At 44.2% G+C, this 14,276-nt stretch overlaps 1 protein-coding gene across 2 annotated transcripts in view; it reads left to right on the forward strand.

Annotated features, from left to right (window-relative positions):
* The window catches only part of MSANTD1 (Myb/SANT DNA binding domain containing 1), a 48,533-nt gene that overhangs the window by 6,332 nt on the left and 27,925 nt on the right, over positions 1-14,276 (forward strand). The window contains exons 1-2 of one of the 2 annotated variants that reach the window (XM_030027996.2): positions 4,437-4,488; positions 5,354-5,446. The exons of the other annotated variant lie outside the window; for it this stretch is intronic. The gene's annotated coding sequence lies outside the window, so the exon portion shown is untranslated. Of the gene's footprint in view, positions 1-4,436; positions 4,489-5,353; positions 5,447-14,276 lie in introns of those variants that run through there. 2 annotated transcript variants of the gene reach the window in all.

A 14,276-nucleotide genomic window follows, 5' to 3' on the forward strand; every position in this document is an offset into this window, starting at 1 on the left:
TTACATGCCAGTAGATAGCTGTCCTACTCTTGTTCATACCACCTATTGTGTCTTTCTCCCCCATTCAGCAGTGTCATTCATCCTGAAAACTGAGCTAGATCCTAAAACTAATTTTTTTTTTAATTTTTTGGATTGCATCTGAATTATCTATCATATCCACCTGAAAAGCAGCTCCACTTTCCCTTCCCTGTTTCTTTTGTGTTTGTGAAAATCCTTTTTCATATTTGTTTTGACATTAGGGAAGGGAAATTTTTGAGTTTTGGCATCTGTGGGATGTATGGGGAGAGGTAAGCATGTAAAGTCTCTGATGTCTCTGCTGTTTCCCATAGTCCTCATTAGAGGACTCGTTTTTTTTTTTTTCTTGTACTGTTCAGAGATGGTTATGTGATAATCATTGTGAAAGAAGAGTTCGTAGTTAAGTTCTGTCACAGAATAACTATGCTGACAAAATCCCTCATATAGCTATAGTTAAATGGGCTCTTTCCTTTTGTTATATTAGTTTTCCTTACAGAATACCTTATTTTATTTGAGAAACAATTCCATACCAGTGAACCCCCTTTTTTCCATACTAAAAATCAAGTCTGTGCAACGATGACTCGATCAAAACAAGACCACTACCTTTTCATAGCTAGGTATAATTTTAATTGAGGATGTCTATTTTAAGTGGGCCAAAATTTTTTATATAATCTATGAAGGTAAAAAAAAAAAAAGTTTCTTCCTTTTCACTGCTTGATGCATGTTATTTCCTTGCTCATGAGCTTCTTGAAATGCATCACAAAGCAGTGGTAGATGCCTTCAGTGATTCACCTAACCATTTTGCATCTATACTACTACAATAAACACATCCTAGAGACTGTTCTTTGGGAGTCACGGGAACTGTTGGGAAGGCTCTGGTCAGTCTCTGACTGTGAGTCTGGAAACATGCTAGAGGATCAGAGCTGAGATACTGCCCTGGCCCACGGACAAGACATTAGGAATTCTGGTGTTTCTTCTTGTTTGAAGCACGCAGGTTTATCTTGGTTAGCGCCAGGCCCAGAAAAGGCATCTATTTGGATCAAATCAAATAAAATTTGGAATTTGATGCATTTGTTTCAGAGGCCAGACTCGCCTCCTGATGAACCACCCTATTTTTGCCTGGGGACGTAACTTAAGTCTGACTAGAAGCTGTCTTTTTTCAGCATTAACTGGGAGTTTCTTCTTCTTAGGGCTATTGAGCTCCGCAACCAACACCCAATCTCTAGCATGTGCGGAGCATCTTTGATGACTGATCTAGACAGGAGTGCGAAGTAGAGGGGATATTTCTTCAGATTTGGGCTGTATTTTGCCACCACAGAAATGACTGTCTCATCGATGAAGCTCTCATTGTTGAAGTGAATGGCTGTCTCACCGAGAATATATCCCCAGGAGCTGGGGCTCAAGGGTTTGAAGATAATGTAGGCTGGCATGAAGGTACAGTGGGTGTTGTAGGAGAGCTACATAGTGCCACGTAGAAGTGTAGGATTTTCTTATGTGATCTTTGCGTCCTTCTTTGTATCGGCAGTTTTGGGAAAATGGCAGTGGTGGGTCTGAGAAAACAAATTATGCCAAATTGTGGGGAGTTAAATCAACGCTGAGCTCCAGTGCCAAGGGTGGAAAGTCTTGACTGAGATCTGAAAGAGGAGGAAGGATATAGGGCCACAATAGCTTGCTTGCCACTGAATAAGGGGCTGGTGGTGGTAGTACCAGCTATGGGTTTGGATAGCAGGCCATGCTGGAAGAGCGATACAGTTGGTCTCCTGTGGGAGCAGTGGCATCCCTCTTAGTGGGATTCAGAGGAAGGTGGTGGTGTGTGCACTGTGCAGTCGGTATTGCTGAAGTCTGGATTCTCTTTCTTTACGGTGCAGAACACAAACTGACAGATATTACAGCAACCGATATGGGTGTCAGGTGTGCTCTGATCTGCACCTTGGTGTTCTGTGGGGAAAAAAAGCCTGAGCTTAGATATGCCCTATGGGGTCTGCACCCATCCCATAAAATACACATGGGCAATCATTCTCAAACAGACAGAGGGTACGGCTTATTCAAGTTGAGCCTATTTAGAGAGGATACTAGTTACAAAACCATAAACCTGACCCTGATTTAGGGCTGGTAAGACTGCACGGTGTATTGACATGTGGTATAATTAATTTTTGGATATTTAATTAAATAATGTGATAGTGCAAGCAGGATTGGCCAGTGTTGCCCTCCAAATGACAAAAGTGATATTAAACTTTGTAATGCTCCCACACCATTGGAAATGCTGAAAAAGCAGCTGTAGCAACTCATTGGAGATGCAACTGTATGGTATTTCTTCTACAGCCAACAGGTGCTTGGCTGGAAGGACCATAAGCCGTGTTTGTGTCCTTATGCTCAGACTTATCAAAATGTAGGATCCTCTCTTCTTTTTTTCTTAGAATAAAAAAGAACTCCAGGGAATTTAATCTCTGTGCAACTGTGTACTTTTTCCTAACACAAGTCTTCCAAACACTTTCTGATGCTTTAGATACTGGATATCAAATTCCCCCAGCAGGTGTCTTCAGAGCTGGGGGGGTCCAGTGAGGAGGTTGTATTCCTTGGCAGAGATTTTTAAATTATCACCTTGTTGAGGTGAGTGGGAAATTCTGCCTAAAAATCATCAGTGTGGAATGATGCAGAATTTTAGCTCTCACTTTCATATTTTGTGGGAGGAGGTTTAGAGGCACTTGCTGTTCACTTTTAGTGCTGTTGGATAAACTAAAGACTATGTCGCTGAGATGAGTCTGAAATCTGAATCAAACTCGTGTCAGACTTTATTTCCGAATGGGCCTGAAGCAAATTCTGGAGCTCTTGCACATATCTACCTGCAAAATTATCTTGCCAAATGTCTAAAATTAATTGCAAATATTTCCATTTATGCAGCCTACTCATCTATCCCTACTTAGAGGTATACATCCTCTAAATACCTCCTGTTTTGTCAAAAAGTGCCACTTTTCTACTGCATAGCTCCTATTTTTATGGTTAGTACATTTCAGTGAGCTTAAAAGGTACTTATTTTCTCAAAAGACTTATTTGCAACTTCCAAATAGTGGTACCTGTCCTTCCACTTCTTTCAAATGCATATTTAAAGAATTGGAAGAAACAACAAATTTGAAGAAAATCAGGCTCGCAGTATTTAAAAACACATGTATAGACTTGCTCTTTAATTACATACTCTTTTCTAACAATTAAACGTAGAGCTAGCTGTTACTTTATTGTGTTGGTTTGTGATAAAAACACATTGACTAACAGCTACTTTTAAAATTCCTTTAAGAAATGCCTTTAGTTAAATTTTTGCAGCTAAACTCTTTTAGTTTGAGGATGAAGAAGGTGCAGGAAGCTAACTAGGCACACAATAGTTAGTAAAACTATTGAAAATCTCTATAGCTTATTGGACTACAGAGAGTTTACGATCTGCTTAACAGTCAAGGAGCCCAGACTGTTTTTAACCTCAGCTTAAACAAACACTTAAAAATTCAAGGTAAAAGCACTTTGGTGGTGATTAAAGAGATTTTAGTTTGACATTTTAACCCTAAAGTAAGAGGTTAGGACTTCAAATGGTGGGAACTGATGTATCTCTGGTGATTTCAAGAGGGCTTGTTTGCAGGATCTTGTTCCCTCCCCGATGCTTGTCCTGACATCTGCTTAGGCTCCCGGGTACCCTTTTCCCACCCGCGTCCCCGTGCCAGGTCTCACGCCGCGTCCCGCGAGCGGCTCCCACACTCTGCGAGCTCCAAACCCGTCCAGGTGAGTCAAACCTGCCCCTGTTGCCGAGGCCTCAGCTCACAGCCTTGCACTCGTTGCTTAACATACAAATGATTGGTGTGGTGGTTTTTGTATAATAACTTCATGGTTATAATACTCGTCTCAGAAGTGGTCGAACTTGGGTTTGGGTCGTCCTCCTCCCAAGGGATATTCAAATCCACCTGTCCCTTCCCAGGCTGTAGGCAACCTCTCAGCCCTTCCTATTGAAGTTGTGCCATGGTGTGGAGAAGGATTTTGCAGAGCCGGAGAGGAGAAGCAAGTGGGAGCCTGACTGTGGCCTACCGGTTGGGACCTCCCCCGGAGGGAGGTGGGGAAGCAGGTATCTGGCGGCATTCCCAAGGCTGCTTACTACATGATTTGCATTAAAACATCACTGGATAAAAATCAAAACCGGCCCTGGAGGCAGGGTCCAAGCCCAGCACCTCTCTCCGCAGGGAGAGGTTGCAACCACCTTGCCCTGGCAGTGGGTGCTCTTTTCGAGCCACCCCACCCACACCCCCTTCCTCCAGCCACATCTTTAAAGGAAAGTCGGAGCGGCTGCTCCCTCGTACCGACGCCAGAGCCGCCCCGAGGAGCGTTAGCCGTGCTCACGACTTCCCAGTCCCGAGTGGGTTTTCGCGGGCATAAGTGTGAAGCGGTTCAGCTTGGCCAAAATGGTGGGATCTCAGCATGGAGGAGGAAAAACTTGAGGTACCCAAATACCTTCTTTTGGTGAAAAAATGGGGTCCTGTGGACTGTTAGGCACCTAATCGGTTATTTTCTTGGAGCAGGGGAGAAGTCGTGGCTAATTTAGCTCTGCGTCTTAAGCTTGGAAATCGTTTCACATTGTGATACTCCTTAGGTGCCTCTGTGGCTTTGAGGACCTTGCCTTAAGTGAATTGAGAGCATATTTCATTTTGAGATGTGGCTGAAGGACATGTAAGGTTGACTTCAGCTCCTGAGTGTCCAATTCTCTTTTGAAAATTACTTCAGTTTCACAGTCATTTAGAAGCTTTTGAAAATTTTCCTCTTGCTGTTTCTGGCTTCTCCTTGTGTAAAATAGAGATAACAATACCTTCAGGACCCACCATATTTTAAAAAGATTTGCGATCCTCTGAAGGACAGCATGCTGAGCATTGAGCATTAACTCACTAATGGAAGAGTTTGGCAGATGAGAGAAAATTCGGGAAAAATTACGTCTGCTGGTGGTCAGGGTGAGGCTGGGATGTCTTTTAAAGAGACACCTTTTGCTTGCAGTGGTAAAATATGTAGATGAGGATGTTTGTCATATTCTTTTAGCTTAAAATGAGTAGCTTTCAGCACACAGGAATGAGGTTGTTGAAGGCTTATGGGCTGATTCAAGTAATTTATGATGGGACTACATAGCTTGGGGAATATATTTGTCCATGCTGTTTGAAATGCTAGAGTTTGCAAACTAAACTAAACCCACCTCACTAGACTTTTACAAGGTAACCTTGCCTAAGCACGGCTGACCTTCCTCCTCAATTGCTGTGAAACGTTTCCTCACTCCCCTCCCCGCATGGTGCCTTGTTCTGCCAAAATCTCTCTTCCCCAGACACAAAGTTCTGCTCTGGGTCAGTGATCTGCTGCGAGGACTCCTGCACTGACTTCAAGGCTCATGGAGGATCTTCTGTTCCTAGGACAGCAGGTACTGAAGGTTTTCTTCCACACCATGAAACCCCCAAAGCTATAAAAGCGTGGGTTTGTGTACTGAGCCTGTGCCTCCCTCCTGCTTCACCTCTGAAAAGCTGGGCAAGGAACGGGGCTGAGTGTTTCGGGGCTGCTATTTCTGAGTGTGGAGAAGTTGCTGTGTTGTCTTCAGCCAGAGGAGGTCAAGTCGGTCACTATTTCAGTCCCTTGTAAGGAGTCACTTCACAGGTTTGTGCCTTCTGGACAGACGAGTCCACGTTGTATTACTGGCTTTCTGTGGTGATTGCTGATTTGGGTTTTTATAAGGTTTAACTGTTTGGTACTTTGTCCTTGAACCAATTTGCTTTCTTCTGATGCACTGGCTCTGAGGTTGCTGTGTGACTTGACCATTTCTGAGATGTTAGCCCATAGACTGTATTTTAGCATTTGTTGACTTTTGACATTTCTTCATGGTTTTGAGAGTCCAAAGAGTTTTTGTGTCCCATGGTGGACATGCCTTCTTATGATCCTGTATTGGACTGGCAGTCGGTCCCATCATCTCCCCAGGCTTTTACATGCAGAATTTTCTGATGAGACTATTGCTTAAAGAAAAAAAAAAAAATTAAAAAATTCTCTTTTTGGTGATTCTTTTGTAAAACTACAGCACACAGAAAAACAACTTGTGGCATCCAAGCATTTTTTTTTATTTTTAGCAGTCTTGGATTTGTCCTGAAATGGTGCAGAGTCTGTAGGGACATGCAATGCATTTCTGAATTTTTGGAGGGAAAATACAATGCTCTTCCACTTCCTGAGGGTTAATCTGCAGGTAGGGAGCTTTCCTTGGGCTCTATGGTGAGGCGACGGCCCAGTCTTCCTTCAGATGTCCCTTCCTCTCCTCTTCCAAGACTTATGTTGGAATAGTTGCTATTAGAAATCAACCAGGTAAAATAATGCGTGTCTCTGTGTGTGTGTGTGTATATATATATATATAAAAATATAAAAAGCATGTGTGTGTATGTATATATGTGTGTGTATGTGTATAAATAAAATAGGCAGCAGCGCAGATGTTGGCGCTCTGACAATAATTAACACAGTCAAATGTAAACGAAAACCTTATTCACAAGATTTACTTACGGTTTTATGGTGGTTTTATACAGAATTGAGCATTTGGGAATGAAAGAGAGAGTTGGTTTTTTTACCATTTCTGAGTGCACTGCAATCATATCATGCTAATAATCTAAAACAAAGCTGATCTTGCTTTCCCATATTGTAGCATGTTGAAAGAAGTGGGAAGCATCTAAATTGTCTTAAAAGTGAGAGTGATTCCAGAAACTTTGACTGATAACTCATGTCACCTGTAATATTTTAAATGCTTAGATGGGATCTTGCATGTGATGCCTGCCTGAAGGAGTTCTCATTTGTAACATAAAAATGACATAGGGAGGCAGAGTAGAACAGAGCACAGTAATGTTTCTAAAACATTTACAGTAATAAGATGCATAAAATACTCCCAAAATATTCCCCATAGTTGTGTGACCAGTGTTCAGGATTCTGTTTTGCCTTTACAGCAGAAGAAACCTGAAAATGTGTATTTCTGTCAAAGCAAACACCAGTAAGGATATATCTGATCCTGCTTTTGGGACCGTGAATTTTATTACTGAGTGAAGTGTCTGGTTCTGACATTCCAGCGGATGTTTTCTGTTGCTTCAAAACCTTTTTGGACCTTTCTTTCAACTTTCATCTCTGGTTAAATGGCTACTTAACCCTGCAAGGCACTGCAGAGAAAGCACGTTAATATTTTCATCTGGGGGTCTGCCATGAGCCAGCACTACGGCTTTTACCCCGAGGCTGGTGGAAGTCTGCATGTCAGTTGTCGTTATCTGATAGCCATGTACAATACCCAGAGAGGTGCTGTGCAGATCAGAGGTCAGGGATGGAGCTGCAGATCTGTCGATGAAAGAATTTGGTTATTGTGGAAGCAGGTTAAAGCAGGGATCAACAGGAGTTACAGTAGCTGGGTTTTGGCTGGGTGTCGTGGTATTCTCCAGATTTCAGGGGGCAAAGAAAATCAGAGAGTTCATCAGGAATCTTTCATGTAATGTCAAAAAGCTCTTGTCAGACTTGCTCCTTCGTTTTCAGAAAGGCAGGATGATATTTTGGAAAACGTTTACTATTGTGATTTTGCTAGACTGGTTTTTACAGCCAGAAGAAATGGATAAGGGTTTGTCTTGTCTCATTTATCGAGTATGTCCTGAGTCCTCATTTCTCAGATGTGTGTTGTGTTGTCCAGCCACTCCAGCTCATGTGTTCAGTGGTCCTGCCAGATCAGCACTTCACTGAAGTTCTCCATAATGTATTCACAAAAAGTGATAAAACACTCTGTAAGAGGCCTCAAGGAATGATTAGTTTAATCTTCAATTAGTTCCCGCTGAGACTTGATGAGAAATCATTTGAAAAGGTATGCATGAGGTTTAATATAATCTGCCTGTCCAGTTATCATGAAGCATAGTGCGCAGAGAGGAAAGACGTTGCAAATGGAGAAAACCATGACGCTAGAATTGAATATTTTAGATTGCTGCCTTTGATGCATTTTTGGTCTGCTTGAGCAGCTTCAGCCACTGGGATATTGCTATGGGGCATTAAAGACAGCCTGGGGGAAGAGTCAGTGCAAACAGTATGTTCAAGCATGCAAGACATCACTGCTGGGTTAAAGTTGTAGTATATTAGCAGAGAAGAAAATTTTCATTTATATGGCTAGTGAGATGCTGACAAGAAGCAGTCATACTTGTTCTGCCCTTGGTTGGGAAAGGTTGGGGATCAGGCTGTTGACTTCTTCTGAAATCCACAGCAAAACAGGAGCTAAAGCCAGTCCAAGTCGTTTTTACAATACCCTTTCACAGTAAGGTGAGTGAGGTGGGGGGAGAAGAGGACTGACTTCCTAAGTCCTTTGCAGTTGGCCGATTGCTTCTAGTGAACAGTTGCACAAGAGTGCCTCCCTTGGGAAACGCACTATTGCTTTCTGTTTGCACAGCACATGAAAAACACTGGCCACTCTTATTAAAGAGAATGAGATACTGTGTTGTGAGCTGGCTTGTTTTTTTGTAAATTGTTTATCTTGTTTCTTTGCAATCAGTTGATGGTTCCTAGTTGCCTTGTTTAGAAGGTCTCTGGTCCTACAGACATTAAAGTTGTTTTATATAACCCAAAAAATCCCAACCTTCTGAGCAATTGAGGATTTGCTTAGAACATGGGGATCCAAAAGTTCTCCTTCTGGCTATGCAGAAATCTGTCTGTCAATTGAATGTCTAGGGATGAAACAAAGTAAGAATTCCCTAGTGCCATTCGCATCTGCCACGGACTCCCTTCAGACAGCTTGTCTGTACTTGCGTCTTCACTCTGGATGTCTCCTGCATCTGTGTGGTTTTAGGTTCCGTACGTTTTAGGTCTGCACTTCCCCCTCAAACATCTGGGTTAGGTTTCTTATTTATGCTGGTTATGCCCAGCCCCCTGTGGAGTTTGGCTGGAAATATGTAGGCTTGGCACTACTGAAAATCTGGTCTGTAGCTCTTCAGTTTTGTTACTGTTCAGAATAATCTTTGTTCACCTACAGGAGGCAGCTTTGCTGCCAAAAAAGAGTCATTTGAGTGCTCACTAATTTGCTACAGGCAAACTGAGTCCACTCGATCCATAATTTGAACTAATCTTGTTGATTGCAGTCGCATGATCTACTCAGAAGAGAAATGGATGGTGGCAGGTACTCTGCCACTTCTTTTGGTAGTATTAGCTTTGCTTGCCTCCAAATCTGCATCAAGGGAAGTTCAGATTGGACATTAGGAAAAGGTTCTTCATTGAAAGGGGTGGTCGGTCACAGGAACAGGCTCCCCAGGGAAGTGGTCACAGCACCAAGCCTGTCAGAGTTCAAGGAGCGTCTGGATGACGCTCTTAGGCATATGGTTTAGTTTTAGGTAGTGCTGTGAGTAGCAGGGAGTTGAACTTGAGGATCCGTGTGGGACCCTTCCAACTTGAGATATTTTATGATTCTACGAATACCCACGTTGCGGTGGGTATTTATAGGCAAGCTGCTTTTGCCTGCAGAGACCTACACTTATTTGGGGCACGTCCTCTGGTTTACAACACTGAATGCCATGTTGAATGAAAAGCACTGGGGAGGATTTTAAAATCACTGGTGGTATTGGACAGCTGGTGTTGGACGTGGAAAAGTTTGCATCCAGAAGTGGTTTGTGGGTGTGCGTTAGTTCGGGAGAACTTATGAAAGGAGGCAGATGGACTTCCTCAGGCTGGCCAGAATGCTCCTGTGTGTGACAGCTAGAAAATGTTTCTTTGATCCATGGGGTGATGGGTTTGCTGGCACCATTTCATTGAGGCCAAGAGAGGAAGCAAATACACACTCCTTGGTTTAGTGATAGCTGAAACAATAGAAGCTGTGCCTGGATTGGAGGAGCATGCTAAGGCTGGAATATGAACTGAACCCTCGTGGCTGGAGAGGGGCTGGAGCAGAACTGCGTCTGATAAACAGCAGAGAGCCACAGAGAGGGAAAAAGAGCTGGAAAAAGCCAGGAGTCAATGAGGAACATAAAAGCAAATGCAGTACAGGCTTACGGCGAAGGCAGCGAGAGGAGACGTGGTGTCTGGGGGCAGAAGGCCGGCTGGAGGGGCACGCTTGGATGCAAGGGGGGAGATGACCCCTCCTGGCTGTCCCTGGGATGTCCAGGGAACAAGACTGCACATGCTGTAAACCAAGAGGAATCACAAGACCCCAAATACTGGCAAACTGCTTTGTGTTAAAAGGGGCAACGTTATATGCATATCACAATAAACACTTCTACATTGAGAAGGGTCATCCTCCTGCCTATCACGAGATGAGAGGGCTAATGCTTAAGTTCCCAATACTGTGTTCGTCTTGGAGCTGCAACTCAGTGTCCTGGTAGCTGAAGAATTCGTGTGGATCATCTGCACAAAGGCAGAAGTCATCCTTTCGGGGGAAGCATTTGCAAACACAGACCATACAGGACTTCACAGGCCATAAGGCTGCACAGTCTCTGTGGGACAACATGGAAATACATGCTTCTACTGGAAACCCCATGTATTTTCACTGGGGATAGCAGCTTTTCTATGTAGCTCTTTGACGAAGTACTAAACTCCCCTAAAACACTTTGAGCACAGCATTGGGTATAAAGTCAAGACCAACCACGACCTGCTGTGTGATACGTCCAGTTCAGTCCCTTGAAAGCCGTATGTGTTTCCCATGCAAGGACACAGAGATGCTGTGGGACGGCTGACATCGCTGGCAGCCTGTCCCAGAAATGGCAGCTACTTCTTGTACAGTCTCAACTTCCATTAGCAACCACTTAAGCAGATAAGCTCTTTGGCTATTACAGTGGTGCTGGTGAATTTGGTTTTACTTATCTGTTTGGCAGCTCTCGGATCAGGCAGTGCTTTACGAGTATCGTCTGAACTTTATAGGTTGCAACACTTTTCTTGAATTTCCATTCCTGAGGCTGCCTTGCAATAATACCCAAAACACCATTTACATTTTAGTATTTAAATCTTTTATGAACTGATACGAAAATCTCCTGTGCCCTAAATATTTTATCTGAAATATGTTTTTTTCAATCTTGCAAATTTTTCTCTGTGGGGCTGGAGAGCTGAGTGAACCCTTGCAAGGAGAAAGGCCTGCAGCTGGGGGTGGTCGGGGGTAGTCTCGGCTCTCCGAGCAGAAGCGCAGAAGGAGAGTCGGAGAAGCTCCTGCCTTTCTCGACTTGGCAGACATCTTTGATTTCTAATGCTTTTTATTTGCAAAACCTGTGGTTGATTAACCTGCAGAACAGCAGCACGTAATCCCATCGCCGTCCCCCACCGTGACGAGCTGGTGCGAGGCGTTCCCCAGCCGCCTCGGGGTAATTGCTGGGCTTGCCTGGAGCGTGGCTGCGGGCAGAGGGCAGGGTATGGCAAGGGACCAGAGCATCCCCGCGTCCATCGCGGGCCTTGGCCGGGAGTCAGGCAGAGACAGAGCGGGGACGCAAACAGCTGTTAGGTGGATGCAGCGGGTTGCCAAGCAAGTAGCAAGCTCCGAGCGGCAAGGCTGGGCTTCTGGCAGGGAATTGCCAGCGATTTGCACTGCAGTTTCTCTGAGGTTGCTGGAAAAGGGCCCAAACTGCTCTCCTTTCTGGAAGAACAGCAAGCTAGAACCCATTTATTCAACGCGGCTCTAATGCTTGCTACCACAACGGTGCAAAAACTTGCTTAGCTGGAGTCCTGTGCCAGTGCCAAGCTCCCTGCGCTTGGCTCGCTCTCATCTGTTGGAAGGCGGGGGATGGCTTCTCGCTAATGGATCAATGAATTGATAACCTCCTTCAAGCATTTATTTAAACATCGCTACCTTTTGCGCTGCTGTTAGCAAGGGATGAGACCAGCAGCACTAATTCTTGCTGGGGCAGAAACAATACCGCGTGCCGCAGCAGCACCACCACGGTCAAACCAGCTGCCGTCATCTGGTTTTTCGTGACACGGCATTTTTCTCCTGCCCTGCTGAGTCGTGGGAACGTCGCTCAGCACAAGGCACAGGGCAGACTTCTGCGCAACAGGGATTATTTTTCTTCTTTTGTGACACATCTCAAATCCAAACTGGATTAAATCATGGTCTACGTCTAAAGCGAACTGTTCAGAACAGGTTCTCAGAGGAATTTACTTCTGAAAGAGAAATATTTGCATAGCATTTTAGGAGCAGTTTTTAATGAACTAGACACTTTCCAGCATGTAGCTTGCTAAAATGTGCTAAAAACCAAACATGGGCAGGAGGACTTATTGACTAACCCCCGTAAGTAAGCAGGGCCTAAATAATTTCTTTCAAGTGGGATTTGGGAAACCATTCATTGGGAACTGAGTGATTTTCATTGTAATCTGATTTGTTGCTTGCTTACCAGAAAAGGAGTATGTCTGATACTGCAGGGTTGTTCCATATGCCAAGGACCTGCAAATGATTTCTTAAGAGTAAGCAAATCTCAGAAATGCTCTGTTTGCTATAAATTGAACTGGGAGTATGACACATGTAGAACTGATGTCTTTGCTCTCTCTACTATGTAACTAAATTTTTAAGAATATTGCCTGTGTCTCCCTGTATGCCTGAAAATTTAGGGACATGTGTGACTGAAAGTCCATCTAGTCTGGTACCCTGTCTCCATATATTGTAAGAGCCAGGCATTTTGGGAGTGGTTATTTGTAACTTCTGGACATAAGGGATTTCCCCCCCCCCCCCCCCAATAAGCTAAACTAGGGTCTGTGGCATGAGTGTTTGTGTTCCTGCTAAACTTAAAAAAACCACAAAGTAATAATAATAAAAAAATCTTAATATTGTAATTTTTAATCTAATTGCTACCAACATACCAGTCAATACCAGGTTTCCCCAAGCAGTGAATTCCTTGGGTTCCCTGCAGTCCATGAGCTCCTTCTCCTAAAGCCTCACAGAATTCCAGTTCTCCCCCTTGTCTGTGCTAATGCTTCCTGGTCTGACCACAAAAACTGCTGAAGCCCCATTTCCCAGCTTGTCTGCATTCACCTCACTGTCTCTCGCCATCCTTCTCTCTCCAACGGAATGTCTGTGCAAAGCTGGCTTCCATGGTTACTACTAAAATAGGCAAAGGAGATATTTTTGGTCGGAATCTGCCAGTTCAGCAAGATCAAAATGCTTTTGGGAAATGTTCTGATTACTGTGAAATTCAAGCAGGACGTGGTCTAGTAAAATGAAATCAAAATCCTCTGCAGGTTCTGCCAGCTCACCTGCACCTTCTCAGACCGCCGTCCTCCTGGGCTGCCTGGTGCCCCACTCCACCATCGGGGAAACCTGCCGCACAGACAGCCCCGTGGCAGGGCATTTGTGTGGAAACGTTTGTTTTTCTTGTTCTTTTTGTTCTAAGCATTGACATACCAAAATCTTCTCTGTCCCGTGTCAGCCAGGATGCCTTCCCCTCAGCCAGCTTCTTCCAGAGCACCCATTTCTGTTGTCAGATTTCTTTGCAGGCTTTATTTATTTTAGATGTACATAAAAGCTATTCAACCGTGCGATGGCTGTTGCTCACTAATGTATTGCTGTCACTTGTCCCTCCTGGTCCATCCTGTTTGTTTCCCTTGCGGTATGTCCCAATTAGGTTGCAACCCTCTGACGAAAGGGGCTGTCCGTTTTTTACATACCTTGAGACACCTCCTGTACTTCCTCAGCCTGAATATTTTGTTTCTTTTTGTCTTTGTAATAGGACCTCCTGCAGTTTGGATAGCTTTTGGCTCCTTTACAAATGCTGTTGTATTGTTAAACTTCCCTCATGGGTATTAGGACAGCGTGAGCTGTGGTTCACGTGCAGTTTTACAGCACTGACCCGATGGCTCTGTGTTCACAACCCTTATGGTTTTTTATAGCTTCTGAGGCTTTACAAACCCACACGACTCCATCACCCAAGGAGACGGGCAGACCGAAGGGTGCTTGGACCTTATCAGAGTTCCCAAGCCCAGCTCCACTGTCTGCAAGGCGCTTCCCTACCTTAGGGTGAGCTCCTGGTTTCCAGCACTCTCCTGAGCACAGCAGCTTCACTGCCATGGACCCGTTGGTTTAATGGAGGAGAAAAGAAAGCAGCTTCTTCTCCGTGATCGCCTGTCCCTGCCTATCTCCTCTGGCCAAGCTTTTCAGAAGCAATGGAAGAAGAGTATTTCTTCTCTCATTGCGTTTATCCCTCTTTGCAAATGGCAGTGTGCAGCAATCAGAGACACTAAAAACATCATTTTCAGAAATACTTTGGAGAGTGGGCTTTTTAGCCTGGTGGACAGCAAAATGTGGGGCA

Source organism: Aquila chrysaetos, chromosome 1 (genome assembly GCF_900496995.4).
Source record: "Aquila chrysaetos chrysaetos chromosome 1, bAquChr1.4, whole genome shotgun sequence".
In the NCBI taxonomy this organism is placed as follows: domain Eukaryota; kingdom Metazoa; phylum Chordata; class Aves; order Accipitriformes; family Accipitridae; genus Aquila; species Aquila chrysaetos.